General features: G+C 39.5%; 1 long non-coding RNA gene across 1 annotated transcript; it reads right to left on the reverse strand.

The window, feature by feature from the left end:
* Window positions 1-1093: 1093 nt before the first annotated feature.
* Window positions 1094-7779, reverse strand: LOC142181688 (uncharacterized). The gene is made up of 2 exons (XR_012710610.1): window positions 7268-7779; window positions 1094-3349 (listed from the first exon to the last, which is right to left on the reverse strand). It is a non-coding gene; the product is annotated as an uncharacterized LOC142181688 (long non-coding RNA).
* Between the last annotated feature and the right edge of the window lie 2177 nt (window positions 7780-9956).

Here is a 9956-nt window from a genome sequence, read left to right on the forward strand (position 1 = left end):
ATTTGCTTCATTTTGGCACACATTTTCTTGAATCTTTTTGTCATTTACTTCTTCTTTAGGGGCTAGAGAGACACACTGTCACTCTTTCTTAGTTATTTCATTTCTTTTTCTCCTTTATAATCTCTCCATGCCTTTCATCTTTTGCTTTTGTTGAAGCCCTTCATTTCTTCTACATTGTTCATTTTCTTTTTGAATCTTTGACTTCTTTCTTTTTCTTTGCCTTTCCTTTTTTTCATTTTGTACCTTTTATGACTTTTGCATTCCTCATATCTCCCCCAAACTTATGTTTTTTCCTTGTGCTAGGGAAATATAGGGTGCCAAGAGAGGGTCTTTTTAGAACGGGTAAAGGCTTGTATCATTGTCTTTGAAAGAAAAAGGGCTATGGCTCAAAGGGGTTGACTAGGGATATTATTATTTGTAGGCTATGGATGTTTTCAAGATACCATTCAGATCAAGGATAGCCTATAATCACTTCAAACTACACTTAGGATTTCGCCTAAACAAACATTCAGGGCAAGTTCTAGACTCAGTGGCACGAGACTTGGACTTACAAATCAAATTCTCACCACATAAGCTATAGAATTGCCAAAGAGATAAAGTCGGGGGCCCACAACAACCTTAGCTAAGATTTGAGCAACGCAAATGGTCCCGAAAAATCACTTGATGATTATTATCCAACACAAGAGTCTCAAGGTCACAACTGTCACCATCCTATACACACCAAATTATCTTTACCCATAAGGTCAAAGGCAAATGTGTTAGGCCCAAGTGAAGCTTTTCTTGAGGCACTATTACTCACTAGCTACTATTTACACAAAAATAAAAAGAAAACAAACTCAAACCCTTAAGAAGGTTGTCATGACATCTATCATCGGGAAGAGCCACCCGGTTCACACAAACTCCACCTTTGGAAAGAACCATGGAATTAATAAAACCAAAGGCTTATTGAACACAAAACTCAAAATAAGAAGCTACGAACTGAAAAAGAAGCTGCTAAAAGGAAGTAAGAAGATATGAAAGAAAATATGGAAGGTAAACTAAATATGTACAATAGGAAATTTAAACGAATATACATAAGAGAGAATGAATATATACATAAAAAAGTAACTTTATATACAAACTAAGATTGCAAAATGCGAAAAGTGAAATAAACTGGTAAAATTATATACATACCAAAAGTGAAAAAGCATAACAAAAAAGAAAATAGTATCATAATTACAGTCCAACATCATCAAAATGGGGCTACCCCTCAAATGAAAGCTAGCATTGTCCTCAATGCTAACTAGCCAAAAATAAGCTCAAAAAGAAGATAGAGAGTAAAGAAAACTCCCTATGGGTCCTCCGTCTGCATGGGATCATGAGCCTGGGTCCCTGGGTCCTGTGACTGCTCGGGAAACTGTGACTGGATCCTTGTAACATGTGTCTGTTCTTCGACTTGAGGCTACTCTGGGACCTGAGGCTGGCTAGAGGAACCTCCCTACGAGTCCTCCAACTCAATCACTACATCATCTGCCTAGGGTATCACTCTCCTCCTCTTTGGTACCCTCTCCAACTCCTGCTCCTGCTCCGGCCCAGTCTAAGCTGCTGAAGGCTGGTCATGCAACAATAGCTCCAATGGTAAATGATCAACAGCCTTCATCTTCTCCACTTCTCCTCTCAACTCCTTCACAGACTCATTTGAGGCCCGAGTATGCTTCAGCTTCTTTGTCTGCTTGGTCAGCTCCTTCAGTGACTTTCTATGAGCATCTACAACATCCATAATCAACTTTTGGTTCTCCAGGAGCTTCTTCTGATTGTCCATAAGCTCCTTGAGAGTCTCCTCCACTAAAGCTGGAACCTGTGGCTGTAGGGGTACGACTGGACTGCCACTGAACTAGAAAGTACAGACAGCTTAGAAGTTGATGTCTGCATCCAATTATTGATACTGTAGAGTGTTTGGTTCAATATGTGGGCAGTCAATAGGTAGGCTGAAGATGATGGAATATCTGGAGTGGAAATAGATGGTCCGTAGGCAATATCTGGTGTGGTTGTGGGAGGCTGAGAAGAAGGGACTACTACTACTGGCTCTTCAGACTGGCCAGTAGAAGTAGTGGCTTTGTCTTTAGGATCTTTGGCGTTGGGGTTGTCATCCGCCTTGAGTCTATACCAGGAAAAGGGTATCTTGGGTTTCACCTTCACGTCAAAGTTCCTTTTCTCCACATTCTGGTCTTCCAAATACATTGTAAGGAAATTTGGGAAGGGGTATGATTTATCACCTTCATTGACCACCCTAGTGATCATCCTAGACATGACATTCCTGATATTGATCGGGAACCCCGCCATAATAGAAGCCACTAATATCACCCGGGAGACCGGCATGGAGTTTTCATGAGTAGTGGGGTCTAGCCTGCTACATACAAAAGTCTCACACCCCTTCACCTTAAAATTTAGAGCTTTCCTCAAGATTTGAACTCCTGATGTCAACCATACTGGGGTGGTGCCCGGGAGAGCCAAATATGATACTAACCATAGACGGGCTGCATCATCAAGTGCCAATTTCTCCAAATACAATGATTCATCTTCCTCAGGAAAGCCCAAGTACTCATTGATTGTCTTCCCATCAAACTTCACTTTCAAATTCCGCACTTTAGTCACTTTGGTATCCTTCTTGATGTGGGAAGCATTAGCGTAAAACTCTTTGACTAAGTGCTTGTTTGCCTCTGACACCTTGCTGGTGAAGTAATCTCACCTCACACATTCATTGAATTGTTGTTTCACGTTGGGGTTGTGTGGCAAGAGATCCCTCTCTATGAACTGGCGCTCAATAATAAGCGACCTTAGAGGCCACCATTCTCAAAACTTGTGATAAGCTAGCTCACTGATGAACCGATTTTGCCATACCTCGGGGTTTCTAGATCTCTCCTCACCCCCGGGTTGAGGAACACCCCCTCCCTCTAAGTCTGGTACCCCAACATCTACATCCCTTCCCGGTGATGAAGGTGTAGGTGAGGTTGAAGTTACACTATCACTGCTCTCGACTGAGCCCTCAAACGACTCAGAAGAAATCTGAACTGAAGCTTGAGCAGTAGGAGAGGTCGAAGGTGTAGGTATATCTCTCAACCTATGTCTCTCTAGTAAGTCGGGTACATATTCCAGCACTGAGTCAGACTCTGATATCTCCCTGGAGGGCACATACTCACTTCCATCGGAATGGGAAGTAGCTGTATCTGCAGTTTTGATTTTTTTTTCTGGTTTCCCTAATTGCTTTCCGAACTTATAGGGTCAATTTTATCATTCCTCGTCCCCTACCCCGGGAGGACTCCCCTCTTCCTTTCTGTTTGTCAACACCTCCTCTTGATTTAACTATTGTCTGCAAGGAGAATTTAGTTAATGTTTGTTAGTATCAATACCAAAAGAAGCAGCGAAGAGTATGATTGGAGACAGTTGACCACGGACCACAGAAAAAGCATTGCGGACAACAAAAAATTGCACCGTGGCCGCTGTGGGGTGGGATTTAGACTACCCACCCTCTGATTCAGGGGTACCGTGGACCGCAAAAAATCAACTGCGGTCTCGGGAGGCAAAACGAAGCAACATTGACCTAGGGTTTCTAGGTTTTATGCATTTTAGCACAAGTAAAAACACAAACAACTCCCCTAGGTAGTTAATAGCAATTTAGAACTAAATTAGCCCTAATATAATTAACATTACGGGCTCCTACGACTAATTTAAGAGAAAACAAATGAAAAAGAAAAAAGAAAGAACTAAACCTATCAATTTAGAAGAAACTAAGAACAAAATTAAAGATTCATGAGTGATAGAAGTTACCAGATGTGCAATGTAGATGATTGAAAATCAGTACTTGAATTTGTGCAACATGGGGTATTGATGAACAGTGTTTTATGCCTCTTTAGAGTGAAAATGAGCGAAAACTGTAAAATGACGCATGTGGGACTATTTATAGAAAAATACCTAGAACCCACACTACTTACCCACCGCGGACCCCAGAAAATCCACCGCAGACTGCGGTTATGAAACTCAGAAGGGCACTGGCATGAACTTCTCTGCGGACCACAGAGAATGGACCGCATCCGCGGTAAGGCACTACAGACCGCAAAAAATGCATTGCGGCCGCAGTTGAAACTTCAGAGAACTATCACTTTTGCACATTTAGCACCACTGACTGCGGTCAGTTACCTCCTCCGCGGTGAGCCCATCGCAGCCACAAAATGCATCGCAGCAGCAGTCCAAACTTTAGAGAGTGCAACATTCTTCCAATTTGGTCCTGCACTTCATCAAAACATCCCTACACACATCTCACAATCAGTTAGTCCAAAAATAGATCCTACACTAAGAATAAAATCAAAAAGAAAGAAATAAAAACACATGGGTTGCCTCCCAAGAAACACATGATTTAACATCGCGGCACGATGCAAGTTACCATCAAATCACTTTAGATGGATCATTGCTACCACGTGGCAGTCATCAATCTTGCCAAGATAGTGCTTGACTCTGTGCCCATTAACTCTAAAGATCTCTCCATTTTTGTTTTTCAAGTCAAGTGCACTAAAAGGAGTCACAAGCATCACTTCAAAAGGTCCACTCCATTTCGACTTAAGCTTTCTCGGAAATAGACGTAACCGAGAATTGAACAAGAGAACCAAATCACCCACTTTGAACTCCTTTCCACGAGCATACTTGTCATGAAGGTACTTCATCTTGTCCTTATACAAGGACGACCTGGAGTAGGCATGAAATCGGAATTTATTAAGTTCATTAAGCTGCTCCACGTGAAGATTTGCTGCTACATCCCATTCAAGATTTAACTTCCTCAAAGCCCACATGGCCTTGTGCTCTAACTCGACCGATAGATGGCAAGCTTTTCCAACCACCAACCGTTACAGAGACATACCAATCGGAGTCTTGTAAGTAGTCCTATAAGCCCATAGAGCATCATCCAATTTCTTTGACCAATCGGTCCTATTTTCATTGACCTTCTTTGACAATATACACTTGATTTTCCTGTTTGAGACTTCAACTTGGTCATTCGCCTGAGGATGATAAGGGGTAGAAACTTTGTGATTGACATCGTACTTTGCAAGAAAAGTGTCAAAAGCTCTATTGAAAAAATGAGACCCCCCATCACATATGATTGCTCGAGGAGTGCCAGACCTAGTAAAAATACTCTTCTTGAGAAACGCAACAACACTCTGGGCCTCATTATTGGGTAAAGCCACGGCCTCAACCCACTTTGAAACATAGTCAACTACCACTAGAATGTATGTGTTGCACATGAACTAACAAACGGGCCCATGAAATCAATTCCCCACACATCAAAGATATAAACTTCGAGAAAAGTGGTGAGAGGCATCTCATCCTTCTTTAAATTCCACCCGCTCTTTGACATTCGTCGCATCTCTTCACAAGTTCACTTGCATCCTTGTACAATGTTGGCTAGTAAGAACCACAACTAAGAACCTTTGAAGTTGTCCTCGCCCCACCATGATGACCACCGTAGGGAGAGGAATGACAAGCCTCTAAAATACTCAATTGCTCCTCCTCTGGGATACATCTTCGGATCACACCATCAGTGCAGATCTTGAACAAGTAAGGCTCATCCCAATAGTAGTCCAAACTATCCCGTTTAAGCTTCTTCCTTTGGTTAGAAGAGAGATCACACGGTACAATACCAATCACAAGGAAGTTGGAAACATCCGCGAACCATGGAATGCTATTCATTGATACGGAGAGGAGTTTCTCATCGGGGAAAGAATAATAAATTTCAAGGCCATCACGAGGCCTCCCCTCCTCCTCCAAGCGGGACAAGTGGTCTGACACTTGGTTTTCACACCCTTTCCGGTCCACAATCTCCAAATCAAACTCTTGAAGCAATAAGACTCATATCATCAACCGAGCTTTGGAATCCTTTTTCATCATCAAGTATCGGAGTGCGGCATGGTCGGTATGAACTATCACCTTGGCACCCATGAGATAAGTCCTAAACTTCTCCATTGCGAACACAATAGCCAACAACTCTTTTTCCGTCACCGTGTAATTCAATTGAAAATCATTCATTGTTTTGCTTGTGTCACACCTCCTTTTTTCCTACACTTCGAAGGGGAGTATAAGGGAGTTTTTCCAATTTAAGTGACATTATTCGAAATGGGATTAATTATCCAATTCAGAGTCGCCACTTGGGATTGTTTATTTGGTGTCCCAAGTCACCGGTTTATTTTAAATCTTAAATTGAGGAAATTTCGACTTTCCTTTTGAAGTTTGCGAACCAGAAATTCTGAATAAGGAATTTTGTTAACCCGAGGGAAGGAGATAGGCACCCCCGGATTCCGTGGTTCTAGCACGGTCGCTTAAACTATCATAATTGGCCTATTATCTGATTTTAATACATGTTTTAGCCTATGGTACATTTTTAACTTATTAACCGCTTTTAATTAATTTTAGGAATATTCAACGTTATTTAAAACAAGCCTTGAACCACGCCACATGAAATGCACCTGCAGCCCACTACACATTTTATTTAACGTTGTCTACAATTGGAGTTGGGTCACATGAAATACACACCCGAATTTAGAAATTACAAATCACAACTATTTCACGAGAACCGCACCCGTAGCTATGATGAATTATTTAAATTATGCCTAACTACTTCCTGATGTATTGATTGCTTTGGAGAATCTATTAACTGATAGTTTTTGTGTTAATTACAACATTTCTGTAATTAGTCAAGTTGCAGGAATAATGAATCTAGACAACTATAACATCTGAAGTCTGAACATCATCACAAGAAAGGTTTTAAGAAGTCAACGGAAAAAAAATTGACAACCATGACCATATAGCATGCTCAGTCAAAAATTTTTTTTTTAAACAACTAAATTGGCAGTTATGACCAAAGCCCCTAATTAAAAGGAATAGCAGATAGTAATACTATGTACCTATAAAGCAAATTCACTCCTTATATGTAACTGTTTAATTTTTCCATAAAAGGCGAAATTTTGAAGGCTCGATATGTCAAACAAACCCACGGATAAACACCAAGTAGCATGACTAAGAAATAGCTTAAAAATTCAAATAGAATCTCTATCTTCTTATAGCTTAGAGGATTCAAAGCTGCACGGTTCTATATTTCATACCAAACATAAAAGAAATGAACTTCACCATGAGCTTAGCAAACAGATTTCATGGGCCAGAAGCAAAAATGAGTATCAACATAGTGAGAAGGCAGAAATCGGACCTTTGTATTAAATGAATTGAGTTGTAAATACAAACTTACCGACCTCGCTACCTCGACCGCGAAACTACATCGGCAGCCTCGCCGGATCTTCGACGGAATTTGGCGGCACCGGAAAGCTCGTAATCAGACAGACCTCAAACTCAGTCTCCAAATACCTCAAATAAACTCCACATGAGTAAAAATTATTCCAAGTACATCGAAATCAGATATGACAGTAATTTCAATGAAATTGAACAAAGAAATCAAAAGCTTTTCTGTGAACCTCTCCCTATTTCATCCTTTTTCCCAAATCTATTTCTTGTTCTTAGCTTTGGAGGCTGATTTGTCTAAGCCAAGGGAGATGGCCATTTTCTTTTACATATGTGTGCTTCTCTTTTCCTTCTGATTTTTGAGAACAAGAAGACGATCTCACAAGGTGGGGGTGTTCTTAACTTTTTCTTCTGGAATTTTGGTTAGCTTTTGTCTTCTCCTTTTGTCTATCGTTTTTTGTGTTCTTTATTTTAGCCCTCCTCAGAGAAAACGACGGATGCTTTCTTTGTGTTGTATTTTTTTTGCTGATAGGATTGTAGGGATCTAGTATTTTTATAGGTTAGGTCTAAGCTATTATTTAGGTTTAAGGGTATTGGGCTCAAGGAATGAGCTACAAACTTGGGCCTTTGTGACTAGTTTTATTTAAAATTAGCTTAATTAATTAAAAATCTATCCATATAGAAATATTACCAAAAATATTAATTAGCCCTACTTAAGTAAAAATAATTATTAACATAATACTGACCGTTAAATCAAAACTATTTTTTTGGTATTTTTTCAAGATTAAAAATGACTACAAAACCTTAATGAAACTATTTTTTGTAATTTTTGTTTTCTTGTACTAAAATAAAGTAAAAGAGTAAAAATGAGTTGAAATAGCTATATTAGGCCTAAATTAAATATTTACGTGCTAAAATATGAAAAATCTTGGGGAGGGTCAACAATCACATGTCTACAGCTGCCCCTCTTTGACTGGAAAGACGAAGTATTTTTAGACAAAGAACGACTAGACATGTTTCTTGACCCGACCCTTATTTACAAGGACCAAAAACTAAGAGAAATGAGAATGTGACCGAGCCCTGTTATCTGAGCTGGCTACATATCCTTGGCTATAAAGGAATCAGGCCACGTGTAGTTTTAGAGGTAAGTGTGATGATGGAGTATGTCGAGGTGGAGAGCCGGTCGAGGTACCGTTCCGCCGAGGTTCCGGTCCGCGGTCCTGTTATTACATCAAAATCAAAAGAAATGAAAAAGACTAGCTAAGCATGTCAACTACGAGTTACAAGATTCCTATTTATAAATCTTCTGAAGCTTGATCTTGAGTCTTGAATGGTTCTTAATGCAGACTTTAGATTTGAACCTCGGCGCTTATTAGCTGCAGGTGCTATCTCGTTCTTCTTTAGCTTTTTGGATCAAGATCGACATGTAGTGCTTGTAACCTCAGTCATGTCTTGAGCAATCTGCCTCTTCTTTCAGCTTCTGCATTTTGGATTCACTCCCTTTTTCCCCTTTTTTTTCTTTTCTTATTTTTATATTTTGTTTTTGTTTTTGTTTTTTGTTTTTTGTTTTTCTAATTCTGGACTGAGATTACTTCCACTGATCATCTAGGACTGCTGACTCGCATTCTTGACGCGAGCTTCTTTTGTTGCTGACCTGAATTGCATTCTGAATTAAATTCCCTTTCTTTCCAGGTGGGTGCCTAATTGTTGAACTTGAACCGTCTTCTCTTGTTACTTGACACTGTTTTCCCTTGCACCTTGAACCATTTTCCCCTGAAACTTGAATTGTCTTCCTTCGAAACTGCTTTGCCTTGAAACTTAAGTTGTCTTCCTTCAACACTGCTTTCCCTAGAAACTCGAGTTGTCTTCCTTCAACACCGCTTTCCCTAGAAACTTGAGTTGTCTTCTCTTGTTCTCCAGGTGGGCGCCTGATTACAACAAAACAGACAAAATAAAAGAAATTTTTTTCTACCCCAGTTTGCACTAGGAAGATTTGTGAGTCGTTAGCAAAATTGTAAACCACTTGTACTATTGATGCAATGATGAGAGTAAACTAAAGAATAGACTAGGAAAACTATAAACTAAGCTTGACTAAAGTAAAGACTGACCCTATTCTCCAGGTACGACCCCTGATTTCAAGAAAACTAAACATTAATTACTTAAGAAAACTAAAAATTGACCCGTAGTTTTTTTCAAATCCAGATTTCCCTTTTTTCAAATTATCCTAGGAGAAAATTTGTCAGACTAGGTTTTCTATCTTAGGAGAAAGATTCATCAGACTAAGACGTTTATCCTATGAGAAAATTCATCAGACTAGGTTTTCTATCTTAGGAGAAAAATTCATCAGACTAAGATTTTGATCCTAGGAGAAAATTCATCAGACTAGGTTTTCTATCTTAGGAGAAAAATTCATCAGACTAAGACATCTATCCTAGGAGAAAGTTCATCAGACTATGTTTTACCTTAGGAAGAAATTCATCATACTAAGATTTATATCCTATGAGAAAGTTCATCAGACTAGTTCTTCTATCTTAGGAGAAAAATTCATCAGACTAAGATTTTGATCCTAGGAGAAGATTCATTAGACTAGGTCTATTTTTGTTATCTTAGGAGAAAGATTCATCAGACTAAGATTTCTATCTTAGGAGAAAATTCATCAGACTAAGTTTTCTATCTTATTAGAAAGATTCATCAGACTA

Source organism: Nicotiana tabacum, chromosome 1, assembly GCF_000715075.1.
Source record: "Nicotiana tabacum cultivar K326 chromosome 1, ASM71507v2, whole genome shotgun sequence".
Classification (NCBI taxonomy): Eukaryota; Viridiplantae; Streptophyta; class Magnoliopsida; order Solanales; family Solanaceae; genus Nicotiana; species Nicotiana tabacum.